Source organism: Mustela nigripes, chromosome 3, assembly GCF_022355385.1.
Source record: "Mustela nigripes isolate SB6536 chromosome 3, MUSNIG.SB6536, whole genome shotgun sequence".
In the NCBI taxonomy this organism is placed as follows: domain Eukaryota; kingdom Metazoa; phylum Chordata; class Mammalia; order Carnivora; family Mustelidae; genus Mustela; species Mustela nigripes.
Genome location: NC_081559.1, coordinates 166,350,893 through 166,374,887, shown reverse-complemented (window position 1 = coordinate 166,374,887; position 23,995 = coordinate 166,350,893). Strand labels below are relative to the sequence as shown.

Genomic DNA, 23,995 nt, shown 5'->3' with positions numbered 1-23,995 from the left:
CTCGAACTTAACATGTTCAAAAATGAACTCATGAATTCTCTGTAAACCTGCTCTACCCTCATATGTCCCATTTTACATGAGGGAAAATCTATTTGTTTGGGCCCAAACCTTGCAGGAACACTTATTTTGTTTCTCTTTACTTTCTCTTTACTCTCTCAAACACCACATCCTACCTACAAGGAAAATCTGTTAGCTCTTCATTTAAAATATAAACAGAATGTGAGCACTTCTCATTGCCTACGTCACTACCATCTTGGCCAAAAACTGTTACTATTTCCTACCTGAACCCAACAATAACCTCTAACAGATCTGTCTGCTTCCATTGTTGTTGGTTCAATGGTTTCCATTTTCAATTTTCTTCATTTCAGACAGAATTAAATGTAAATCAGATCTTGCCATTTCTTTGCTCAAAATCATTCGTCACTGTTTGTTTCACTCTGGGTAAGGGCTGTAGTCCTACGATCCAGAATAAAAGCTTCTAAGATGCTGTACTATGTGATCCCCATTATCCCACCAAACTTATCACCCATTTATTCTCCCCTGTTCATTTCATTCCAGTCATGTTCACTTGGATATTCCTGAAATGCATAAAGCAAGTTCCTGCCTCTGGGCCTTTCTTTCTGTCTTCCTGGAATTCTATTTTCCCCAGGTATCTGCATTGCTAGCCTCTCACCTCTTAAAGGTCTTTGCTCATTTTCATCATCTTCTTAACGAGACTTACCCTTACTACCACTAAAGAAAATTGCAACACACCCCAACCTGGCACTCCTGATCTACCTTTATCATTCTCTTTATCCATCAGCACTTATCACTTAATTTATTATACAATTTATTTATTTACAATGTTCTTTTCTTTTTCCTTTATCTAGTTATATAGAAGTTCCAAGAAGAACCGGATTAGTATAGTATGTAGAATGGTGAATAATGAGATAATGTAAAATTAAAAAAAAAAATGTTGTAAATTCAGTCAGGCAGAAAATGTAACTTGTAATCTGGATAATAGGTATATTACCTAGAAAATTACTTCAGACAAAAGTTGCCTGAGATGATAGGAGAAAAAAATGAATAAGGGAGCAGGTGATTTACTAGGTTGTTAAAAGGGGTGGGCTTGAAAAGTCCCATTAGAAGAAGAGATTTGGCTTGTTAACCTGTATTTTGGTAGATTTTTCTTTAAGTAGCACTGAGAAGCCCAGAATCACCATCCACAACCCAAATCAATGACTTTAGTTACTGTAATAGACTGCAGATGATGATTACCATCTCCTTGGTTGAACTGTAATTTGTATCACCAGGAAAGCATACCAAAAAAGCAGAGATGATGAAGAAATAAATATTACTCCAATTGGATTTGTGTGAATTTTCTACAACATGGTGATTTGATTGTTTTGTCTCTTTACAATCTTAGTTTTAATTTTTAATCACAATCCTATCAACTGAAAGAAGCCAACAGTTAGTACTCATGGGCTTCTGATTAAAAAGCAGTTCCTCCAATCTCTTTCTTTTTCCACTCCCCAGCGCCAACCTTGAACTCTCTCCATTCTGAGCTGCTTCAGCCTGAACTGATGTATAGAATAGCTTTCTTAGTGGAACTGCCCCTCAGGAGATGCTCTTTACTTCTTCCTTATAGGTGTCTCTGTCTTCCGGATTCTACACCTTTCTCTTTTTTGCTTTACTTTTTTGTACTGATGATGCACCCAAGAAATGGCGTATGGGAGGGAAATTTTAAAGATATGCATGTATGAAAATGGCTTTACTCTACTCTCACATATTATTTATAATTCTATTAAAAATTTTGGTAGGAAATAACTCACCATTAGAATTTTGAAGGCATACTCCACTGTCTTACAGTTTCCTGCAGAGAAGTTATATACCACTGTGATTCTTGATCCAGTAAATAAATATGTCCTCCAGAAGATGTGAGGACCTTTTCTTTGTCACAAGTTTTCTTAAGTTTCATGATAATATGCCTGGGTGTTGGTTTATTTTTATTCATTGTTCTTGGTACTGGGATCTTTCAAATTGGAAACTCAAGTCTTTCAGTTTTCAAAAATTTTCCTGAGTAGTTTCTCTGACTTGTCTCCACTCAATTTTTCCCTTGTGTCTCTTCTTCAAACTCTTGTTTAGAAAATGGACTTCCACTACTGGTCCTCTAATTTTTCTATTTATTTATCTCCTCTTTTCTTTTGATCCTATTTGTTTACTTTGGGGAAGAGTTCCTTCAAAAGGCTTTATTGAGTTTTTCATTTATGCAATCATATCTTTAATCTTTTAGAGCTTTTATTTTTCATTTTTGAATATTCCTTCCTGTATCATCCTATTTGGGTTTATGGATACAAAATTTTCTGTTGAGAGTATTAATGATGTTTTAGAAGCTCCCCCTTCCACCTCGTCCCTGTATTTTTCTGTTCCATTTGATTTTCCCCCTGTGCATTTGGTTTGGTCAATATTCTCATATTAGAAGCTGTAGTTTAAGAGTGCTTAAATTAAGAATTTAAGAGTGTTTAAATTCTGGAATGCACCTCAAGAGCTTTCCCATTTAAGAGCAGGACACGAAAAAAAGCTTATTGGCAATGAGGCTTGCATGCTGTACTCTTTACTGTAAGATCCTCTCATGGAGCTGATTCATAGAATTCTTAATGTCCATAACTTTAGGTCTTTTCTCTTGGGTAAATCTAGTTTATAAACAGACTTTTTAGTCTTATCTTTCAGATTCAATATCACCACCTGGCTTTTGGGAATTCTGCACTACAATTTGGTGCCTCTTAACTTTTCTGTTAGCTTCCCTATCTCCTAAGCCATCTGCTTTCCAGCCTCCAAATTGTTCCTATTATTCCTTCTTTTGCATTTTGCCCTTTGTCCTATATTTCCTTTTTTTAAAAAAATCACTTCAATGTCATTTGAGTATTGAAAAGAAACAAACCTTAATAGTTACATTTCATCTGCCATCTTTAATTGGAAGTCTTGCTTCCAGGCATGATTTTATGATGTTTGAAATGCTTCGGAGAATCTAATTTATGACATTTATAGACTTGATTTATTAGTTTTATAGGAGTTAAATATCTAAAAATATTGACTTACTGTATTTTAAATTTGCTCCATTAGGCATTTATAGTGTTTGTTTTAAAAAAAAAAAAAAGTATAGTTTAAAATGTTTGAAGAAGCTTATTTATCTAGGTTTGTAAATGGGAATAAATTTTAAGGGAACTTAATCTGTTAAATTTATGAGTTAATAGAATCAAATAACTCTATTCATATATAAAAATGCATAGACTTGTGAATTGTGCTTACCCCTTAAAGGAAAACTGTGCTTTCTAATTAATATTCAGTTTACAAGCTATATTTCTAAACAGAAATAACTTTAAAAAGTCTTTTCCACAAAAACACCATCCCTTCTCCCAATTGATTGAACCTGGAGGACATTATGCTAAGTGAAAGAAGCTATGTACAGAAGAGTAATTCCTACATGATCCCATTTATATGAACAATCTAAAATAGCCAAACTCATAGAAACAGAGAGTAAAATGGTGCTTACCAGGGGCTTGGGAGAACTATTAGTCAGTTCTAATAGTTTCTGTTATGCAACATGAGTAAGTTCTAAAAATCTACTGGGCAACATAATGGGAGAACTATTAGTCAGTTCTAATAGTTTCTGTTATGCAACATGAGTAAGTTCTAAAAATCTACTGGGCAACATAATGGGTATAGTTAACAATAATATATTATATACTAAATAAAATTCTAAGAGGGTAGAGCTTATATTAAGTGTTCTTATCATAAGAATAATTAAGTAAGAAGGGTGGGAGGAAACTTTTGGAGGTGATGGATGTTTATGGGATAGATGGCCTCAAGGATACATGAGACACTTATCTCCAAACTGATCAAGCGTACACATAAATATATATACTGCTTTTTGTATATCAATCACTACCTTAAAAATGTTTTTGATTTTTTTTAAAACCCTAATTGGTGAGAATATGTTAAAAACTAGCATAATTAGATCTGTCAGATGTATAGAAGCTATGGAGGTAGAACTATGTTTCAGTTTTGTCCGAGAACCCCACTGTTGAAACTGTGAAGTCAGTACCAAACATCTCCATACCCTAAAAGTGACGCTAAGGAGACTGTAACATTGGTTTGGCCAGCACTGGTATGAAACAGTTGATATGAAAGATGTCAAAAAGAACTTCTTTGGAGAAAGTCATCAGAATATTGAATTTCCGCCCCAAACCCCATATGGTTTGGGCGAGAACTAGGGAACTCTTCCTTCTCTTGTCAAGCCAAGGGAGCATCTTCAGAGTGATTAGTGAACCTAGCTCAGCTGCAGTTGGCTGGCCAGAGAGAGGAGGAGTCTGTGTAGGTATTGACCTTCACTCCCACCAACGGCAGATCAAGGTAGTCTATCTTCTGGAAACCCGATGCCATGGTTGGTTCCTACCAAGATCCCACAGTAGCTGATTCTGTGGAATTGCTTTAAAGCGTATCTCAAGCAAGAGGGGGACACTTAGTGAGAGAAAGGATACTCCAGAAGACATCTGAGGGACTGGCAGTTTGGAGTAATTATATGTAGTTAAACATTCTCTAGTATAATTCTTAGAACTTCATAAAAATCCACCCACTGTCTGAAATCAGTATTATAACAAAATAAGTCAAATAGTTTTTGACTATGTTGTTAGTGTCCATCAGAAAATGGTGCTCTCTTGTTATTTCATTGACTAAACTAGAAAGACTAGAAAGAAATCAAATAGTGTGATAACTATGGTTGCACATTACTTATTATTTTCCTACTACTACTAAAAAGGCCCTTGGAGAAGTCAGAGGTCTCTGTTTTTCTCTATTCTGTACCAATTTTCTCTAAGAAATCTTCTATTTGTTTCATGGCCACTTTGTGATCAATTTCATAGACTTCTCCAAAGTCTCACTGAATTATGTATTAATGATTCCTTCATAAAATAAGCCTGCTAGTCAAGTGATAAGCTTTAGCAATTGTTTCTAACAACAGGAAATACAACACTGCTGTTTGTTGCTTCATGAGGATTTTTTTGTTTTATGGGTATTTTGTACTTTATAAAATGTAGTGTTTTCTCTCCAACTTTGCTATTATACAGCCTTACCCAAAATTTAATAAGGAATTTGGATTTTTAAAATTAGCAAAGGCTAAAATTGAAATGTAAAAGACTATTTTTATTTAAAAATAAAAGCACTCTCCATTGTTGAATACTTATCTCTTGAAAGAAATTATACTATGTTCTATAAGGGCAGGAACATTCCTATTTCATTCATCATGCTAGATAACCATAGCACAGAATAAATAGAGAAAAGAAAATTGCATTGTCCTCAGGTTTGCTACTTTTACATGTCTCACAGAACAAGTGCCTTGTTTTTAGCTTATTATTAACTTTTACTCTTATACTTCCACTTAATCTTGTCTTACGTAACCTAACAGGCTTCTGTTATTTCTATTTCTTTTCAAGTGAGCCACCCTGAGTTTTGGCCAATATTTGTTCTTCTTTACATTAAAAAAAATCTGTCTTGCTATGTTTTTTTTTAATATAATTTTTTATTTTTTATAAACATATATTTTTATCCCCAGGGGTACAGGTCTGTGAATCACCAGGTTTACACACTTCACAGCACTCACCAAAGCACATACCCTCCCCAATGTCCATAATCCCACCCCCTTCTCCCAAACCCCCTCCCCCCAGCAACCCTCAGTTTGTTTTGTGAGATTAAGAGTCACTTATGGTTTTTTACTAATTATTTGATAGCATTAGAAAATTTATTAGTCACTGGCTGTAAAAGGTGAAATTTTCTGATTTTTCCCCACATTAACAATTCTTTTGAGACTCTATTGTTATCTTATTGTGAATACATGTGACATTAAACGCATTACAATTTCACTTTGTTCTTCTGTTCTAATGTTTAGAGTGAAAAAGACATTTGCCTCTTCAAGTTTCTACTAGTGAAATGAGAAATGTAAACAAGAAAAATCAAATGATACTAATAGAAATAAGATAAATGTCCTTAAGAGTTGTTTTTTTGTTTTTTTTTTTTTTAAGACTTATACTGCAGCATCAGAATATTACGAACAACTAATATAACTAGTGCTTTTTTCTTAAAGTCAAAGCATTGCAATTTCTGGTATGTACTCTCTAATAGGGTCACTATACAAATATCCAAATCCACTGTTACTTGGATAAGATTCTGTCAGTTGGTTAACTTCCATGCTTCACTAGCAGGACATGCTTTCCCCCAACTAATGATGCATGTTTCAAGTAAATGAGAATCAGGAATATAGAAATGAATGATTTCAGAAACTTACTTCTCAGCTTCAAGGATATTGGGCATATTTCCTTGGAATTCAGCCTTCTATAGCAGTGGGTTGGTGGCTTCTCTTTCAAACATTCTTGCTATTTCACTGGGTTTATTTCCATCCTAAATTCTAAATCTTCAAGTACTAAGTATCTTTGAATAGCACCATTTTTTCTCTCCATCTTTACCAGACTGTCAGAGTGAGAGGTCTACACCTTCCCACCTGTCTCCCTTGGACTAATTTGAAGAAGCTTTTAGAGCTGGGTAAGACAGTGGTAGCCAAAAGAATGAAGAAACAAATACGTGTTTTAGGTTCAAAGAGCAAATTACTCATTTACTCAAGGAATGTTCTTGGGAAATATTTGCTCCTGAAATTAAACATTTAGAGGCCTTCAAGGATAGCACATTTTTGAAATAAAAAATAAATTGCCTCACCAAAACCTGAAAAGGATACATATTTTACAGACAATAACAAGTGTTGGCAAGACTGTGGAGATATTCCACATGGTGTAAACACTATGGAAAACAATAGGGATGGTTCTCAAAAAATTAAAAATGGAACTACCAAAAGATCCAGAAATACTGCTTCTGTATCTATATACACAAGAATTGAAAACAGGGTCCCAAAGAGATATCTGCATACTCACCTTCACAGCAATGCTATTCATAACAGCCAAGAGTAAGAAGCAACCCAATGTCCATTAATCGATAAGTAAATGGAATGTAGTATGTACATGTAATGGAATAATATTCAGCCTCAAAAAGGATGGAAATCTTGTCACATGCTTCAATATGGATGAAACTTGATAACTTTATGCTAAGCACACAGGCTTTCTTCACTGATAAGTGAAATAAGCCAGTCATGAAAAGACACATACTTTATGATTCCACTTATATAACCTCTCTAAAGTCATCAGATTCAAAGAAACAGAAAGCAGAATGGTAGTTACCAAGGGCTAGCTAGCATTAAGAGGACAAGGGGAGATGGGAAAAAGTCATTTATGAGTATAAAGTTTTTGATATGTAAGATGAAAAAGTTCTGCGCATCTCTTTCACAACAATGCAAATATCCTAACACTACTGAATTGTATACTTGAAAATGGTTAAGATGGAAAAAAATGGTTAAGATGGTTTTAAAAAAAGATATAATATTTTGAACGATCCTTATTTAAAATATTCTCTGTGTATCATTCTGTGTATTTAGAGTCACAGCTGCCAGCCAGTCATACACAGGAAGAAAATGCTGGTCATCTGTCTAAGCTGAATCACACGCTGGGATTCTGCGTAGCTGGCTGGCAGCATGTGGTTGGTCAGAATGCACACAGTTCCACTGTGAGCCTCAGACAATAGCATCTGGGCTGCTGCCACAAGACTACTGAAACTTGTTGGCATTTTAACCAATCCCTGCTACCCTAACCCTTACTGAATTGAGGAAATACACACTAATGCTAAAATAAATAAAATCAAGAACATATAGCACTGTGATTAAGAATAGGGGCTCAGAACTTATTCTGAGTTTGAATCCTGACCCCTCCCTAGTAGAGACAGTGTGACTTTGGACAAACTACTTAACCTCTCTAGGTTTTAAGTTTTGGTTTTTTTGTTTGTTTGTTTTTTGTTTTTTTTTTTCCCCTCACTCATCCATTTAGTGAAAAAGGTGTAACTATTTTGTGTGGGATTCTCATGAGCAGTACATCAGGTGACTCATGTAAATGCTTACTGTAGCACCTGGCATGTAATAAACACTGAAATCTTGGGTTACTGTTGTATCTTCTCTCTCTCTCTCTCCCTTCTCTTTCTTTCTGGAAGATATACATTAAACTAAAGATTTTCTTCTCAATATTCTGAGTAGGAAAATAAATTGTTTTAGTGAGTTTCTAAAATCAGGATTCATAATTACTTTGATTTGTAGTTTAGTTGGTTTCTTCAAATATTGAAGTATTCAAATATTAATGGTATTTCATCTTTACCATTGTTACTTTCAAACTCTGTGACATTCTATGAAGTAGCAAGAGAGTATTGGCATCATTGTGCAGTAATGGAAAGAATGCTAAATTTGAGTAACAAATTTGGAGTAAACAATTTGTCGATTACTAGCTGTGTTACACTAGACACATTAACTTTACACCTTTGGGTCAGTTCCTCATACAGAAAATTAGATCAATTTCTACTGAAATCTTGAAAGTAATTTAAATGTGATCAATTGTGATCATGCTTACAGAGAAACTCTGCAAACCCTAATAAGTTCTTTAGAGTTATCTGATCATTAAAATATATGATTAGATTAAGAATGATCTATCGTATCTATTTATCTATCAGATATATATTATTGGTAACTGTTCATTGTGGAGTCATTGTCTAGGGCAAAAACAATGTTAGCCAATTACATACAGGTTCCCTTTCATGGGTGAAAACAGTATCTTTTGTCTGGTACTCAAATCTAAATACAAACCCAGCTAGACCATTAATTGCTTAACCCAGCAACCTGGGAACAGGCTGTTCTGAGATTTCTATTCTGGTAACTGCTTCTTCCAGGTTCCTAACAATCATTGGGCCTTTCAAACACAGACTGAAATTACATTCTGAAGGATTTTATTAGTAGTGATTTTTCTCCCTTTTTCATATATCATTTTCACTTACGGATTTAGATGCTGCACAGAGATGGAGGGTTCAATAGTAAGCTATGCCTACTTAATAACCCTCCCCTAATGTTCATAAGTCAGGAAAATAGTCACTTAGGATATTCAATTTTCAATATCAACTGTCATTAAATAGCATTATTGAAGGGTAACATAAACATTGTTAACATTTGAGTGCTTTTTCTGTGCTGAACAATTCTAAGAAATTTACATGGATTATTCAATTTATTAACCTTATAAAAAATTTTGAGGCAGATACATTGTAGTCATATTATCCTTAAGAAAACTGAAGGAAGATGTGGTGCATATACACTATGGAGTATTATGCTTCCATCAGAAAGGATAAATACCCAACTTTTGTAGCAACATGGACGGGACTGGAAGAGATGATGCTGAGTGAAATAAGTCAAGCAGAGAGAGACAATTATCATATGGTTTCACTTATTTGTGGAGCATAACAAATAACATGGAGGACAAGGGGAGATGGAGAGGAGAAGGGAGTTAAGGGAGATTGGAAGGGGAGGTGAACCATGAGAGACTATGGACTCTGAAAAACAATCTGAGGGGTTTGAAGGGGTGGAGTCGGGGGGAGGTTGGGGGAACAGGTGGTGGGTATTAGCGAGGGCACGGATTGCATGGAGCACTGGGTATGGTGCAAAAAACAATGAATACTGTTACACTGAAAAGAAATTTAAAAAAAGAAAAAGATAAAAAGAAAACTGAGGTAGAGACAGATAAAGAAACTTGCCTAAGGTCACACAAGTAGTAAATGATTGAACCAAGATTTGAGCTCAATCTATTCTGACGCCAGAGCTGACAAACTCAGCCGTAAGGCTTTATAACATCCTTCCCTGAATACTTCGAGATAACCAGAAATATAAAAGTAGTCATCTACTTCTCCCATTTTGGCGTGAGCTTTTCTGCTCATTTTATTTAAGTAGAGGCTGGCAGGCTTGGGAAGCAGCAAGGCTAATGCTACCTAGTCTTAGGGAAGGTGGAAGGGCACACAGGAGAACCAGAATTTTGAGGAGTTTCAAGTGTCAAGGAATGGCTATTATAGGATGTGAGACAGAAAGGGATGAATTTTACATGGTTATTATATAACCAACTCAGCCATCAACACGAAACTGTGGCAAAAGGGAAGAGGTAAGCCAGAAGTGTGGTCTGGGACAAGCCAGGAACCCAGAGTAAGCTCAAAAATTCAGAAATAAAAATAGTCATGGCTAGGGAAAGGCAAAGGTGGCCAAGCATTTCAGGAGCTAGCAGAAGCCAGTCCAAGTCAGCAGTAAAGGATGTGGCATTTATTGGACAGTGGTATATTTTCTTCCTATGCATGAAGAAACTTGAGATTATCTAGGTTGTAACTAAGGTCAAATGTAAGTGGTTGATGGTAGGCACAGGACAGAGAATAAAGGGGAAGATGGAACAACCTTGTTGATACGAACGATAAAAACACCACTGAGCTGATGAATGTGTAACCAGATGTGCTAATTATTGTACTAGCCAATGAATTTATTACCGAGTCCAGAATTTAGATGCAAGCAGGATGATGAAATTAACCTATTTTATGAACTAACGATTGATCTATTTTACAAGCATATTAAATTTTTAAGTTTTTTCCTTCTTGTCTTCCTGTCATATTTTTACAATTATATATATATATATGTGTGTACTTCTATACAACATATATAAGTACACACACATACCATAAGTTAGACATATACACACATACAAATAGAGTATATATAGTCAATTTTTAATTCCTTAAAATGTTGATCAGGAAGCTATGCTGGTCATGAGAAGAACTATGATTTCTACCCCTGAATTGTATAGAACTAGGTATATCCTATATATGAACTTCTTCTTTGCAAAGTCCAGATAACTTCTATCAGAGTGACCACATATGTATCCATATTAACTTATAACATCAACTAGTAGGAAAATTATTTTATCAATCTCTGTATTTCTGGTTTAGGAAATTACGCTGTAGCAGTCAGTATAGCCAGGAGACAGAAGAGAATATAAAGAACAGTTTAGGTATAAAGTTGATAACACCAAGTTATCACAGAGATGGCAACTGTAGGAAGCCCCTACTAATTCTAGGGCTGGGGAAGGGAGTGTTTGGAATCATTAAACATAGGAACTTAGAGAAGGGTCGCTCCTGGAGCGAATCTGGTTGCCAAAGTAAGGACCGGAGCTCAACAGATAAATACTCACAGGAACGGCAAGCAGAGCTCCTGCTCAATCAGGCCTTGCATTTTCCTTCTGGCGCCCTCTATGGGCAGAGCCTAAAAGACAGCCACCGGCAAAGCAGGTTCTCAGGAGACCCAAGCTGGTCTCACAAAGCTGAATCCACAGGAGTGGATTTTGAACTGAGAGAAAATAGCTTAAGGATTTTGAACTGAGAGAAAATAACTTAAAAACAGGCAGAAGTAGAAATGTGTTCAGTGTAATCCATCATTTGATAAAGGAAATCTTGAAATCTAACTGTCCGTGTAATTAGTTCAGAAAATCTGCAGATGATTACTTCATGCTAACATTATAAAAATATTTCATACATTTAATGATTTTCTGGATAATACTATTAATTCTTCTAAGTAAAAGTTAAAAATTATTTCCTCAAAATACAAAGAAACAGATTTACATGGAAGAAATGCTACAAAAACTGTACATAAACATTTCACTCCTATATGCAAGATTAGTTTATATACAATTTTTAAAAATACTTTTCTGGTTTAAATTATTACAGTTCTCCTGAACTGAAATATGATTTTAATTTGCAAAATGTATGCAATATTATTTAAATAACATGAACATCCTGTCTAAATATATAATGATGTCTGACTTAATTCAAGAATTTTCTTTCTAATGTCATAATGTATGACTAATTATTACCATTATTTTACAGAACAAATAATTTAAGTAGCATCCAAGAGACATGCCCAAGAGACCCTCAATAAACTATTTAACTAGACCACTGAATATTATTTAAAAATAATATAACTCGGGCCACCTGAGTGGCTCAGTGGGTTAAAGCCTCTGCTCAGGTCATGATCCCAGGGTCCTCTTGGGTTCTCGGGTTCTCTGCTTGGCAGGGAGCCTGCTTCCTCCTCCCTCTCTCTCTGCCTGCCTCTCTGCCTACTTGTGATCTCTATCCACCAAATAAAATAAATAAAATCTTTAAAAAAAATAAAAATAATATAGCTTTACTTATCTCTATTAGAATAATACATAAACATTTTAGAACATTTAAAAGATACAGAAAAAGAAGAAAAAGATAATATTACCAGCCCAAGAAAATCATAGTTAATATTTTAGTGCACTTACTTTCAAGATATGTCTTTTTAATTTTTAAAAGTTATGATCAAATTCTATGTGCAAAGTTATTATAAATGTTTATTTTCTGTGATATTAAAACTTATAAAAAGTTATTTTAGGACTTTATACTATTCTTTGAATAGACGAGCTTGATTCAATTAGGTGGCATTGCTTTAAAAATGTTACAATTTCAAAAAACAGAATTTCAGGCTGTTGCTGGCGGTGATGGTGATGGGGTGTGTGTATGTGTGTTATAAAAAATACAAAGTCTCTATCTCTCCTGTTGATCTCTCAACTACCATTATTTGTTGTTAATGTGTTTGTTGTTCTTTTTTCTTTTTTAAAGATTATATTTACTTATTTGACAGAGAGAGAGAAAGAGAGAGATCACAAGTAGGCAGAAAGGCAGGCAGAGAGAGAGGGGGAAGCAGGCTCCCAGCTAAGCAGAGAGCCTGATGCAGGACTCTATCCCAGGATCCTGAGATCATGACTGGAGCCGAAGGCAGAGGCTTTAACGCACTGAGCCACCCAGGAGCCCCTGGGTGTTGCTCTTTTCTAATTTGCTGTTTTTAATCTGCCAAGGGCTTGGAAATCATATAATTATAAGTGTTAGGATTTTATCCAAATTTAGAGTTAATGTGCTTTGAAATGAGAATCTGAAATCTCTCCTCTGAGAAGACTGTATGAGGTTTGGCACATAAATAAATGAGGTGTCATTTATTTTAGCAATTCAATACCTGCTCATTTTAAAAAATGTATGTTCTTCAAGATTCTTGGCTGAATCAAGTTGGTTGGTATCATTAAATTAAAATTAAATGTAAGCAGGTGTCATTAAATGAGATATTATAATTCCCTTTTACCTAATTTAGTGACTCAGTCAGGCACATGATAGTTTATATTTGCATTAAAGCAAGGGAGGAATAAATGACTAAAAAAATAAAATTTAATGTAGACATGAAAACATTGCTGGTGCATATCAAATCATACTCCAGGCTATCACAGAGGGTCTGCAAATGTCCTTTTCCAAGGGAGACAACTTTAATTTATTTAATTATAACAATGGTAGTGAGGATGATATGAAAGAGATTAGCAGAACAAGCTGGAGAAATTTTCAATATTCTTTGTGGACAGTGGCTTAGCAATATAGATCTAGAGCCTTTGAAATTTTCCTACCTTCTGACTGAATTTCATTTTAAGATTCTATTCTAATACTTCAAAATACAGACAAAAATTTATGCACAAAGATGTGCATAGTAACATTATTAATACCAGCAAAGACTGGTAATTCTAAGTATCTAGTACTAGCAGCAGAATAAATTCTGGTACTTCTATAGGTTAAGTTACTGCAAACATAAAAACTGATATTAGTATCCTATTTTAATGATGTGATAAAATTGTATGATATTAGGTTAAAATATGCAAAACTGTGTTCAATTACATGAGTAAAAAGAAGACTCTCACGGAGAAAGGTCATAAAGGAAATACACCAAACTCTTAACAATGGTTTTCTCTGGCTAGTGAAATTATGGCTGATTATTAACTTTTTAAATGTTTTTCTATATTTTCCAAGCTTTCAAAAGTGCGCATTTTTAGAGATCAGAAATAAACAGTGCATATGTTAATTATTTTTAAATGCTGGATTCTATAACCCATGGTAACTGAAGTAGAAACATTATTCCCATGTACACCAGTCGTATATTCTGTTCATGTTAGTTCATATTTGGACAACCTGGTGCACTTATTGAGAGAATTTGGGCAAATGCATCATTTCGGCTTTGGTGGACAGGAAGTTATACAGCCTCTTTTCTCCAGAGGCTCTCTACCGGAGCCTCCTGGTTTTCTCATACATACTCATCTTCTGTGGAGAGAGAGGGTTTAACTGCCTATTACACTGTCCAGCACTTAGTGTCTGGCCAATGAGAAATGAACAGAAGCAATGTGATGACTTTTGGGGCTTCTACAAAAAGCGTTCTGTTAACTTCCTTCCCTTTCCCCTCTTTTCATGGTTAAAATGTAGATGTTAGAGTGGAACCCTAGAGAATTCTTTTTTGGACCAAGGGATGGGAGATGAATATTAAGGATGCCAGAGGAACTAGAGTAAGTCTCTACCGTTGACACTGAAAAACCTATCCAAGACTGCCCACCCTTAGATTGCTGTATGGGGCAAAAATAAAATCTTTTGGCCTTTATTATAATAGCCAAATTAGCACCCTAACTAATCTGCTGTTCTATCTGGCAGAAGCAGCTGGATTTGGTTGATTACTTTTAGAAGATTAGCTCACCATTAATTACACCCAAACTAAAATCACTATATTTAGGACCCATTCCCCAACATTTAAATAGCTAATCTTAAATAACCCATTCTATAGGGCAATTAATATAGCTATTTGAGAGTGCAGACTACCATGCTACTTGAAACCAGATGTCCCAGAAGCCATCTAAGGTTCTCCTAAGAATGAATTTTTTTTTTTAATTAAAAATCACTCATTATATGCCATATGGCTCAGACTCAGTTGCTGGAGAAGATTCAAAGTATTTATTGGGATGATGTTGGGAGCACTTTCAGGCGCATGGCTTTCTACACCAGTGCTGAATTGAGAATCAGGCTCTCAGCTGAAGTTTTTGAACAGAAAGTTCAAAACTTCAGATCTGACCTCTTCAGTATAAAGAAGCTTTACTTACTTTATATCTTAGAATGCTACACTATGGTCCCTTCTTAGAGAACTAAATCTTGAATTAACAATGATAGGATACTGTTCAAGCATTTAAAATGGCTTTATTTGAAAGACTAATGGATATGTAGCTATCTATTCTATATTCTCCAAATCAAGTCTTCCATTAAATCAAAACACCAGAAAACAAAATATGTATACAAAAAGTTAGTATTTGACTGGTGTTTCTGGCCTAATCTAGGAGTCCTTGCTGGATATATGGTCTCTGTGAAACACTGTCTTTGTCTCTTTTCTTCTTTCCTTTCTCTTTTCCTCCTCCTCCTTCTTCTGGCAATACTTAATTCAATCAACTCTTCCTTGAATTTAATTTCCAGAAGTATAAGATAAACTTCCAAGTTGCCTTTCAAATATATATCTTGGGTATACATTTAAAACCCAATGTTTCCTATTTAGTCACAGCTACTCCAGTGGATATCTGCTTTTTTAACCACCTAGCATATAGTCTTCTTACCAGTCATAGCCGTCTTCTTACCAGCACCCTACTCCAATGTAACCCGTGTGCTTCAGGGGAAACTGACTTGACCTTCAAATGAAAAGTAAAATCTATGGCTCTGGCCTAAAGTAATTGGCATAACCCCATTTCTAGGCCACATTTATTGAGATAAGAATGGGCAAGTGCTCAAAGTTGATTCATTTAGGCCAAGGCTCAGGATTTTTGTTTGAGAGCAGAAAAAAGTCTTCTTTGCTGAGTATGAGTAAGACAGCATGTATGAGATACAGGTTCTCAACCACTGATAACAGCCTGTTAGTTACTTCAGACTGGACACCTTAATCACGAAGAAACCTGAAGCTAACAAGGTAGCCATCTTGGAACCAAGAAGTAGGGAAGCCTACACAGAATGGAGTTAGCACTGAAATAGAGTCGAGAAATGGAGACAGCGTGAGTATGGGTCTTTCATCACTTAAGTGGAGAGATCAAGCCTGATCCTGTTAAGCTGACTTCTGCCTATGAGTTTATTTTATTGTTAAAATCAATTTGAGATTGATTTTTCCGTTGCTTGTAACCAAAATCATCCTGATAGAGACAGCAAGAAATTGAGATAAATTGAGGGCTTAACTCCAACACTAATTTCATCTCACATTCCTAATAATGCCAATTTCCTCCCTTCAAGGTTGTCCCTGGTTTTTAAACTTAATCACACCACTTTACAGTATGTTTCATTTCATAAGCCTCTGCAGACTTTTCTTACATTATATGGGATAGTAGTGAGAAAGGAACCCACATTAATTCTCTGCTTAGGGGTATCTGGGTGTGTCAGTCAGTTGAATACCCGACTCTTGGTTTCACCTGGGATGATGATCTCATGGGCCCTAGATGGAGCCCTACATGGGCTCCACGCTCAGTGGGGAGTCTACTTGAGGATTCTCTCCCTCTGCCCCTCCCTTGACTTGTAAAGCCACAATTGAGCGCACACATGTTCTCTCTCTCTCTCTCTCTCCCTAAAATAAATAAATAAATCTTAAAAGAAAAAAAAAAAAAAGCATCTGCCTACTTTGTCTGACATTTAATGCGCAGTTTTATTTAATGGAAAGGTAGGGTTTCCACTAATCTATAAAGAAAATGAGGCTCGGAGAAGTAAGATTTCCACGGACACACAGCAGTTAACTCAGCTGCTAGAACTTGAATCTCGAGAGATCAATCTCTATTATACTAGATTGCTTTAGATGAGTAACAAATGTCAAACAAATAATAACAGGCCCATGCAGATACCATTTAATATGTGAGTTTTTGCCTGCCTGACTGTAAATTTGTAAAACATTTTAAGAACTAAAATTTTGTTTTGGAAAAATTGAGCATTTCTCAAGTCATTTAGAAATTACTTCAGTATCTCCAAAATAAGGCAGGTATCACTGACTCTTTAAAAGAGACATGAATGAATGAAAACATGCATGTGCTAATTTCAATAGTCTGACAACTAGTAATTATTGACCCTTGATCTTTATTTTCAGTAGGCACCACATATTTCAAATGTTTTCTTACTGGAGAGCTATTTTCAGATTTCTTCCCCATCTCTCCAAGCTAGGACTCACAGTTCAAATCTATCTCTGTAATTCAAGCATGATTCTTGACCATTCTTCCACTTCCATACTGTAATTTCTCCTTTGATTTTGTGGCAACTTTCTTTTCTTTTCTTTTCTTTTTTAAGATTTTTATTTATTTATTTGATAGACAGAGAGAGATCACAAGTAGGCAGAAGGCAAGCAGAGAGAGAGGGGGAAGCAGGCTCCCCGCTGAGCAGAGAGCCCGATGTGGGGCTCGATCCCAGGACCCTGGGATCATGACCTGAGCTGAAGGCAGAAGCTTAACCCACTGAGGCACCCAGGCGCCCCTTGTGGCAACTTTCTATTCCAGAATAACCTCTTTGCTCTGCAGGTGGGGGCCAGCCTCTTTGTCTACCTTTGTATCATCTCTTTCCAGCATGCACTGAAGTTCAAGCTTCATACCTTTTCTTTCAACAATCCATTTAACTCCTCATTTTAAATTCTCATTCCCCTCCTTTCGCTACATCTCCACTGTGTCGGCCAGCCTCTTGCCTAACTGCTCATGTTGCTAGCCCTCTTTGAGCTACTTCACAGACCGCAAAAATCATGTCTAAATCTCTTGGCAATCATGAATTAATCATTTCAAACTGACCCCTATGCAATACAGAAGACACAAAGCTATTGTCTCTGGACTTCTAGGTCTACATATACAAGAAATACCAAGGAGCAAAAACCTCAAGTCTGGAGAGGCAGACACAGGGGAAACAGTCTTCACGGTTTTTCTGAATGCAAAGTCAGACAACACAAGGAAGCACAACTGGATACTGTCTGGTGCATTGTTCACGTAAGAGTGGATGTTAAAAATGTAAGCAAGAATCATGGCCGGGGGTCAAACTCAGATCAAACCATCAAAGCCACACCGTGACATTGCCCTGACAGGAAAGTAGGAGCTGTGAAAATTATGTAAGGCCACATTTAGCTGTAACATGTTCTGGTTATTTTCTAAGCATTTGCACCTAGAGATATAAATAATCTATTTACCTTGGAAAAACAGCTCCCACACAGACATTTCATATTTGATTCCATGAGAGTTCGAGAACTCTTAATAGGCTACAGATATTTCACAAGGTTTTACAGCATTTCTGGGTTTCATAACACCTTGGGATTACTTCAATGGGCACTATCATACTCTTTACATTACTTTAGCAAGACTTTAACCTTGCTGGGTTAGAGGACCTTGTATCTCAGCAAATGCAGAATATGGGTATTTACAACATTCATATGCAATAACCTTTTAATAAAATAAAAATAAAAACTGGTTTTTATTTATTTATTTTTTTCAGCATATACATACTATCTGTGAGAGTGAAGGGAAAGGGTCAAGCTCGGTTGACTGGATTGTGAATTGACATTTATATATAGATGTAAACATTTGATGGATGGGATATATAGAATATGTAAACATTTAGAGAATGATTTGGTAGTATATGTATTAATTCTCTAAAACTGTGAATAGATAACTTGCACTTGGCAATTCTACTTTTATGAATTTACCCCAACAATAATAAAGAAGAAAGGCATAGTTTTATTTGTCTGAATATTAATTAAAATACTACTACAGGCAAGAATGAACAAAAAGAAAACCTGACAAGTCTGATAATAGAGGATCTACTGAGTTAGGTGTGATTTATCTATACTGTAGAATACTACATAGTCACTGAAAATGATGCTGCAGAATCCATTTATTGGCCCAAAAAGATACAGAGGATAAGTTTGGTTCAAAAGGGTATTGAGGGGATGCCTGGGTGGCTCAGTTGGTTGAGCAGCTGCTTTCGGCTCAGGTCATGATCCCAGCATCATGGGATCAAGTCCCACATCAGGCTCCTTGCTCAGCAGGGAGCCTGCTTCTCCCTCTGCCTCTGCCTGCCATTCTGTCTGCCTGTGCTCGCTCTTTCTCCCTCTCTCTCTCTCTGATAAATAAATAAAATCTTAAAAAAAAAAAAAAAGGGTACTGAGTATACTCTGGAGCACTTGGATGGCGCAGTCTGTTGAGCTCCTGACTCTTGGTTTCAGCTCGGGGAATGATCTCAGGGTCCTGGGATTGAGACCTACATTGGGCTCTACACCCAATGTGGTGTCTACTTGTCCCTCTTCCTCCCTCTCTGCCATTCCCTCAAATAAATAAATAAATAAATACTCTGTGATTGGCATGTTCTAGATGCTGCAACAACAGAACGGAGCAACAAGTCAAAGCATATTCCCTTGCAGAGCACATACTCTGCTGCTTACCTTCAAACCACATAGTATCAGTCTGTTTTGTCAATGTGTATACAGAGTTCACCTGTAGTTTAGAAACCTGGCAAACTGCATTTAAAGTTGTTCACTTTGGAGAATGCGTTTATGCTTCATTTCTTCTATTTTAAAAAATATTTTCTGGTATTTTGTATGATGAGCAAATAATCATGTTATTTTTAATCTAAAATCTTTGATATGGAATGCCTGGGTGGCTCAGTTGGTTAAAATCTTTGATGTATAACAGCCAGATATAATGAAAACATATTGAAAAGGAGCAATGAGAAAAGATTTTTCAACATGCAGGAATCAAGCTACTTCTTGTAATTCAGATATATTTCATTTACGAAAAATTAAGGCCAATGTTAGACCTCAAAGACAAACCAAAAAAGAAACACCAAGTAGGACAACTATTTCAATAGATGATACCATTCTTTTTACCAAGACAATTCAGGGGGGATAAAATTATATATCTTTTAGGTCTTATCTGCTATAGCTCTATATTTTATTCATCCTTTTAGTATTGTCTCAGGATTATAATTTTTTCTGTAGGGATCAGAGGTCGGTGGCCAGAAGGTTTCATTGAAAAGGCAGATCTGAGACATCTAAAATGATGAAGGATAAGAAAAGGAATACAATTTATTGCAGACTTGATGAGTTATAAGTGAAGGACTCAACACGGAGCTTTAACTACTTCTTTATTCATCCTAATTCCACGAGGGAGGTTTTCTCTACTTGTCACACATGAAGAAATTGGAGAAGGTTATCATGTTCATGTTCATGCACTTAGGAAGTAAGGGAACAATATCTGAATTCATATCTGAGTTCAAAATTAGTTCTTCTTTCATTAACTTGGTTGGTAGAGAAAACCAGATATAGTAAGTAAAAGAAAGGATCTTACAGATCCTACATCCCCATTTCCTCATATTACACGTGGGAACACGATGACTCTGGAGGGGACTAAGAAAAACCTGTCCAGGGTCACATTCCATCAGCACTAGAGAGAAGTTATCATAAAATATCATAATTTGAATCATTAAGCAATAATTTTATTTTCCTTTGGCCACTGTTCAGCGCCTGTTAGCAAATTATTCAATGATCACATATTATCCAGATAGATGGCTTCATGCAATTAATTCCATTTACATTTTAATTGGAGATATTCTGGATTTAGTAACTAACTGAAATGGAGAGTCACAGAACTTTTTTTATTTTTAATTATTTTGGTTCCATTATCTTTATCAACTCTTCCTAAATACTGTGTGTTTTGAAGACATGCATCGTTGACATGGTTTCCAAATTATGGAATATATTTACTACTGTGACAGACCAACAAGAGCTTCCAAATGTTCCCCACTTTAGTAGTTTTAATAGCATTTGTACTTGGTAATACAATGAATTTTGGCAGTCTATCTCTGGAGAATAACTCCTTCTTTGGGTAATTACATGGCAGTCTACTCACACAAAACAATGTAAACAGATGAGCCTGAATAGTATATCAGAATTCCTTCCTCACTGAGGCAAGCACAAAATGAAAGCTGTGGCATCAAAGGAAGTATATCTTCCTTACGAGGCTGCCTCTGTATAAAGCTTATGGTCCTGATGAAACTGCAAAGCATCTGTTGGAGCCATGAGTAATCTTCTTAAAACTCAAGGAACCTAGCTGAAGTGTTTGGTCCACCTGTTTTGAATCTCAATAAAGTCAACATCCCATGTACCTCCATCTGCAGAACAAGCATTGATAAAAGACGACCAACGCTGTCTCATGCTTCCTTGTCCTGCACCCTATGTGATACAGAGAGTGTGAAAAAAAAAAAATCTTCTGAAAGGTACGATATGCAGGTCCCTTAAGTCAAGCTTTTTGCAGTGTACTGAATAAAAATGAAATGGGCTGAAGGAGGGTGGTTTGATTAGAGGGTGGGATCCACTAGTCATGACCCAGAGGCAAGTGGCTACCGCCATGATGCGATCTGGAGCCTACACCAATAGTACACCAATGGGACTGATGCCCCGATCAGCAGATAGGACTTGCAGGGACACACGGGCTTCAGGAGAGCCCCTCCAGGTTATCTGTCCATGTTCAGGACAGTGACTGCCTCCCGATGCCTGCTGTGGACAACCTGGTCAGCTTTATACAACTCCAACAGAAGTAGAAAGAGTCACCAGGAAGCATCAGTGCTATCGGAAAAGGCTTAAGAGGGAGGTTTCGGTAATCAGTGGATCTCTCGAACTTTCCCTAGCAAGCTGCCAGCCCTGCCCTCTCTTGATTACTCAGGTTAGTGTCCTTTTATAAGAGCAGTTCTTCAATACAGTGGGCAACCTGTAGCCATTAGGTTTTCCAGCTTCAGTGACAGTAAGAATTATTTGTTCCAAGTGCAGACTCCTGGGTTCCAACCCAGAGGTTCTGGCTTCCTCCATTTTACCTCCAGTTTTATGTTCCTTAATGATTTTCATCCACGATGCCTTTTGAAATAGGGTGTGTGCCTCTTTCCAGTTCGAGAATTGTGTGTTTAGGAGAATCTCCACCAACTTCATATTTATTTTCTATTATGAAAAAAAAAATTGGGCTTATTTTGTCCCACTTGACAAATATGATGATTTTGGTAATACAATACTTAATATGGTTTTTCAAACTACTTATTTTTGCTATCATTTCCTTAATTAAGAACTGCTGTCTCGGAGCGCCTATGTGGCTCAGTGGGTTAAGCCTCTGCCTTCGGCTCAGGTCATGATGTCAGGGTCCTGGGATCAAGCCCCACACCAGGCTCTCTGCTCAGCAGGGAGCCTGCTTCCCCCACCCCACCTCTCTGCCTGCCTCTCTGCCTACTTGTGCTCTCTATCAAATAAATAAGTAAAATCTTTAAAAAAAAAAAAAAAGATTGAAAAAAAAAAGAACTGCTGTCTAATTACTAAGGAGTATTTGTATGACTTGTATTTATTCTTGATGTGGGCTTACTGGAATTTGTGAGAGGTCAGATGGGGAGACACGTGGATGGAAGCAGTATTCTTGGTGTATGAAGATGTAGGCGGCAGCAGTGTTAATTTCAGGGTAACATATATTAATGATAAGATATCAAGAGTCTTGGGGCAACCTGGATAGGAAGATTGTAATATGGATGAGACAGGGCTAACAATCAACCAGTTTGTATCAGAATTACTTTTGTACTGGATGATATAGAGCTACTGCCCAGTTCCCAGAGGGTCCTCTCCCTTGGCGTCCAGGCTCCTCCACTGGCCCCTTCAGATCAACTGTGATTCAGGAACTAAAGGACTGACAATCACCTGGCAGGGGGCATCCAGGCTGGTGACCCAGCCCTGCACCTGCATTCAACTGGCCCAAGCCTCTGCCAAAGGGATTGCTAAATATTTCAAATATCACTTTGAACAGGGGTAAAATATTAAAACATTCATAAAATTCCATTATCTTGATTGCGCCAACTGTGGAAGCATGAAGGAGCTCAGAGGAGGCGTGAAGACCCACCCCGGTAAGTGTTACCTAAATTACCAACTCAAAGATGTAGGAGCTCAATAACTGGCTGTTGTTTTATGCTGCTGGCTTTTTGAGTCGGTCTGTTATACATTAGCAGCAACTGATACAAAAAGGGCTATGTGCTTCTTCTCCCCACAGCGGCCTGTTCAAGAAGGAAGCTTTTCCGCCAACACATGTCCCAGAATTAGCAGCTTACCCCTTCTATATTTCTCATAGCAACTCTATGAAGTGACGGTCGTTCCCGTTCTATGCACGAGGAAATGGATGTTTGGAGAGGTGACATGACTTCTTCAAAGTCACAAAATCCAAGAATTCAGTCAGTTCCATCTAACTTCAGATCACTGAGGTTAATATCTACAGTAACATGTGAGATACTTTAGCTCACTGATGTGTCTTCGATTTTCAATTCAGTTTCTGTGTTGGAGATGTTTAAATTACTCCTAATTGACTTTTCCTTTCTTTATTAAGATGAAGCCTCTTCTCTCAAAAAATAAATAAATAAGTAAATAAAGACTGAAATAAGCAGGACAAGTCAAAGATCCTACCTCAGAGAGGAGGTTTCCACCACGAACCTGAGTGGCATCTGACCCCCGTATGGGACAACTGCTCTTCTTTATGACTCTGAGTGAGGGTTTGCTCTTGTTGCCTCTTAGCTTAGCTAAGATAACACAGAGTCTGAAGGGATCCTATGGGATGAATTCAACAAACAGAATCTAGGGGAGATATGGCCTTCTTTCTCTTCTTGGGAGCTGTCTCACGGTAAGATCGTTTCCAATAATTAAGTAGAATTCCACAAACAGCAGTTTTACTGAGAAGGGCTTTTTCACTAATTCTATGGCTCAGATAATGAACAGGTCCAGGAAATGTTAATACTTGGGTTAACTGCCATTCACGGTCATCATTTAGAAGAAACCTAGGCCAGAACACTAGCCTCTGTCGGTAACATAATCCTTAACTGTATGCTTTGTATAAATAAAATTTAAATTAAATTTCATTTTATTTATTTATTTATTTTTTTAAAGATTTTATTTATTTATTTGACAGAGAGAAATCACAAGTAGGCAGAGAGAGAGAGAGAGGAGGAAGCAGGCTCTCTGCTGAGCAGAGAGCCCGATGCGGGACTCGATCCCAGGACCCTGAGATCATGACCTGAGCCGAAGGCAGCGGCTTAACCCACTGAGCCACCCAGGCGCCCTAAATTTCATTTTAGATTGAGTACTAACGGGGGCTCT

The 23,995-nt window shown here is 36.7% G+C and overlaps 1 protein-coding gene across 7 annotated transcripts in view; it reads right to left on the bottom strand.

Annotated features, from left to right (window-relative positions):
• OXR1 (oxidation resistance 1) overlaps nt 1–23,995 on the bottom strand; it is a 439,622-nt gene that overhangs the window by 150,672 nt on the left and 264,955 nt on the right. Inside the window, exon 1 of one of the 7 annotated variants that reach the window (XM_059395039.1) lies at nt 6,320–6,544. The exons of the other annotated variants lie outside the window; for them this stretch is intronic. The gene's annotated coding sequence lies outside the window, so the exon portion shown is untranslated. Of the gene's footprint in view, nt 1–6,319; nt 6,545–23,995 lie in introns of those variants that run through there. 7 annotated transcript variants of the gene reach the window in all.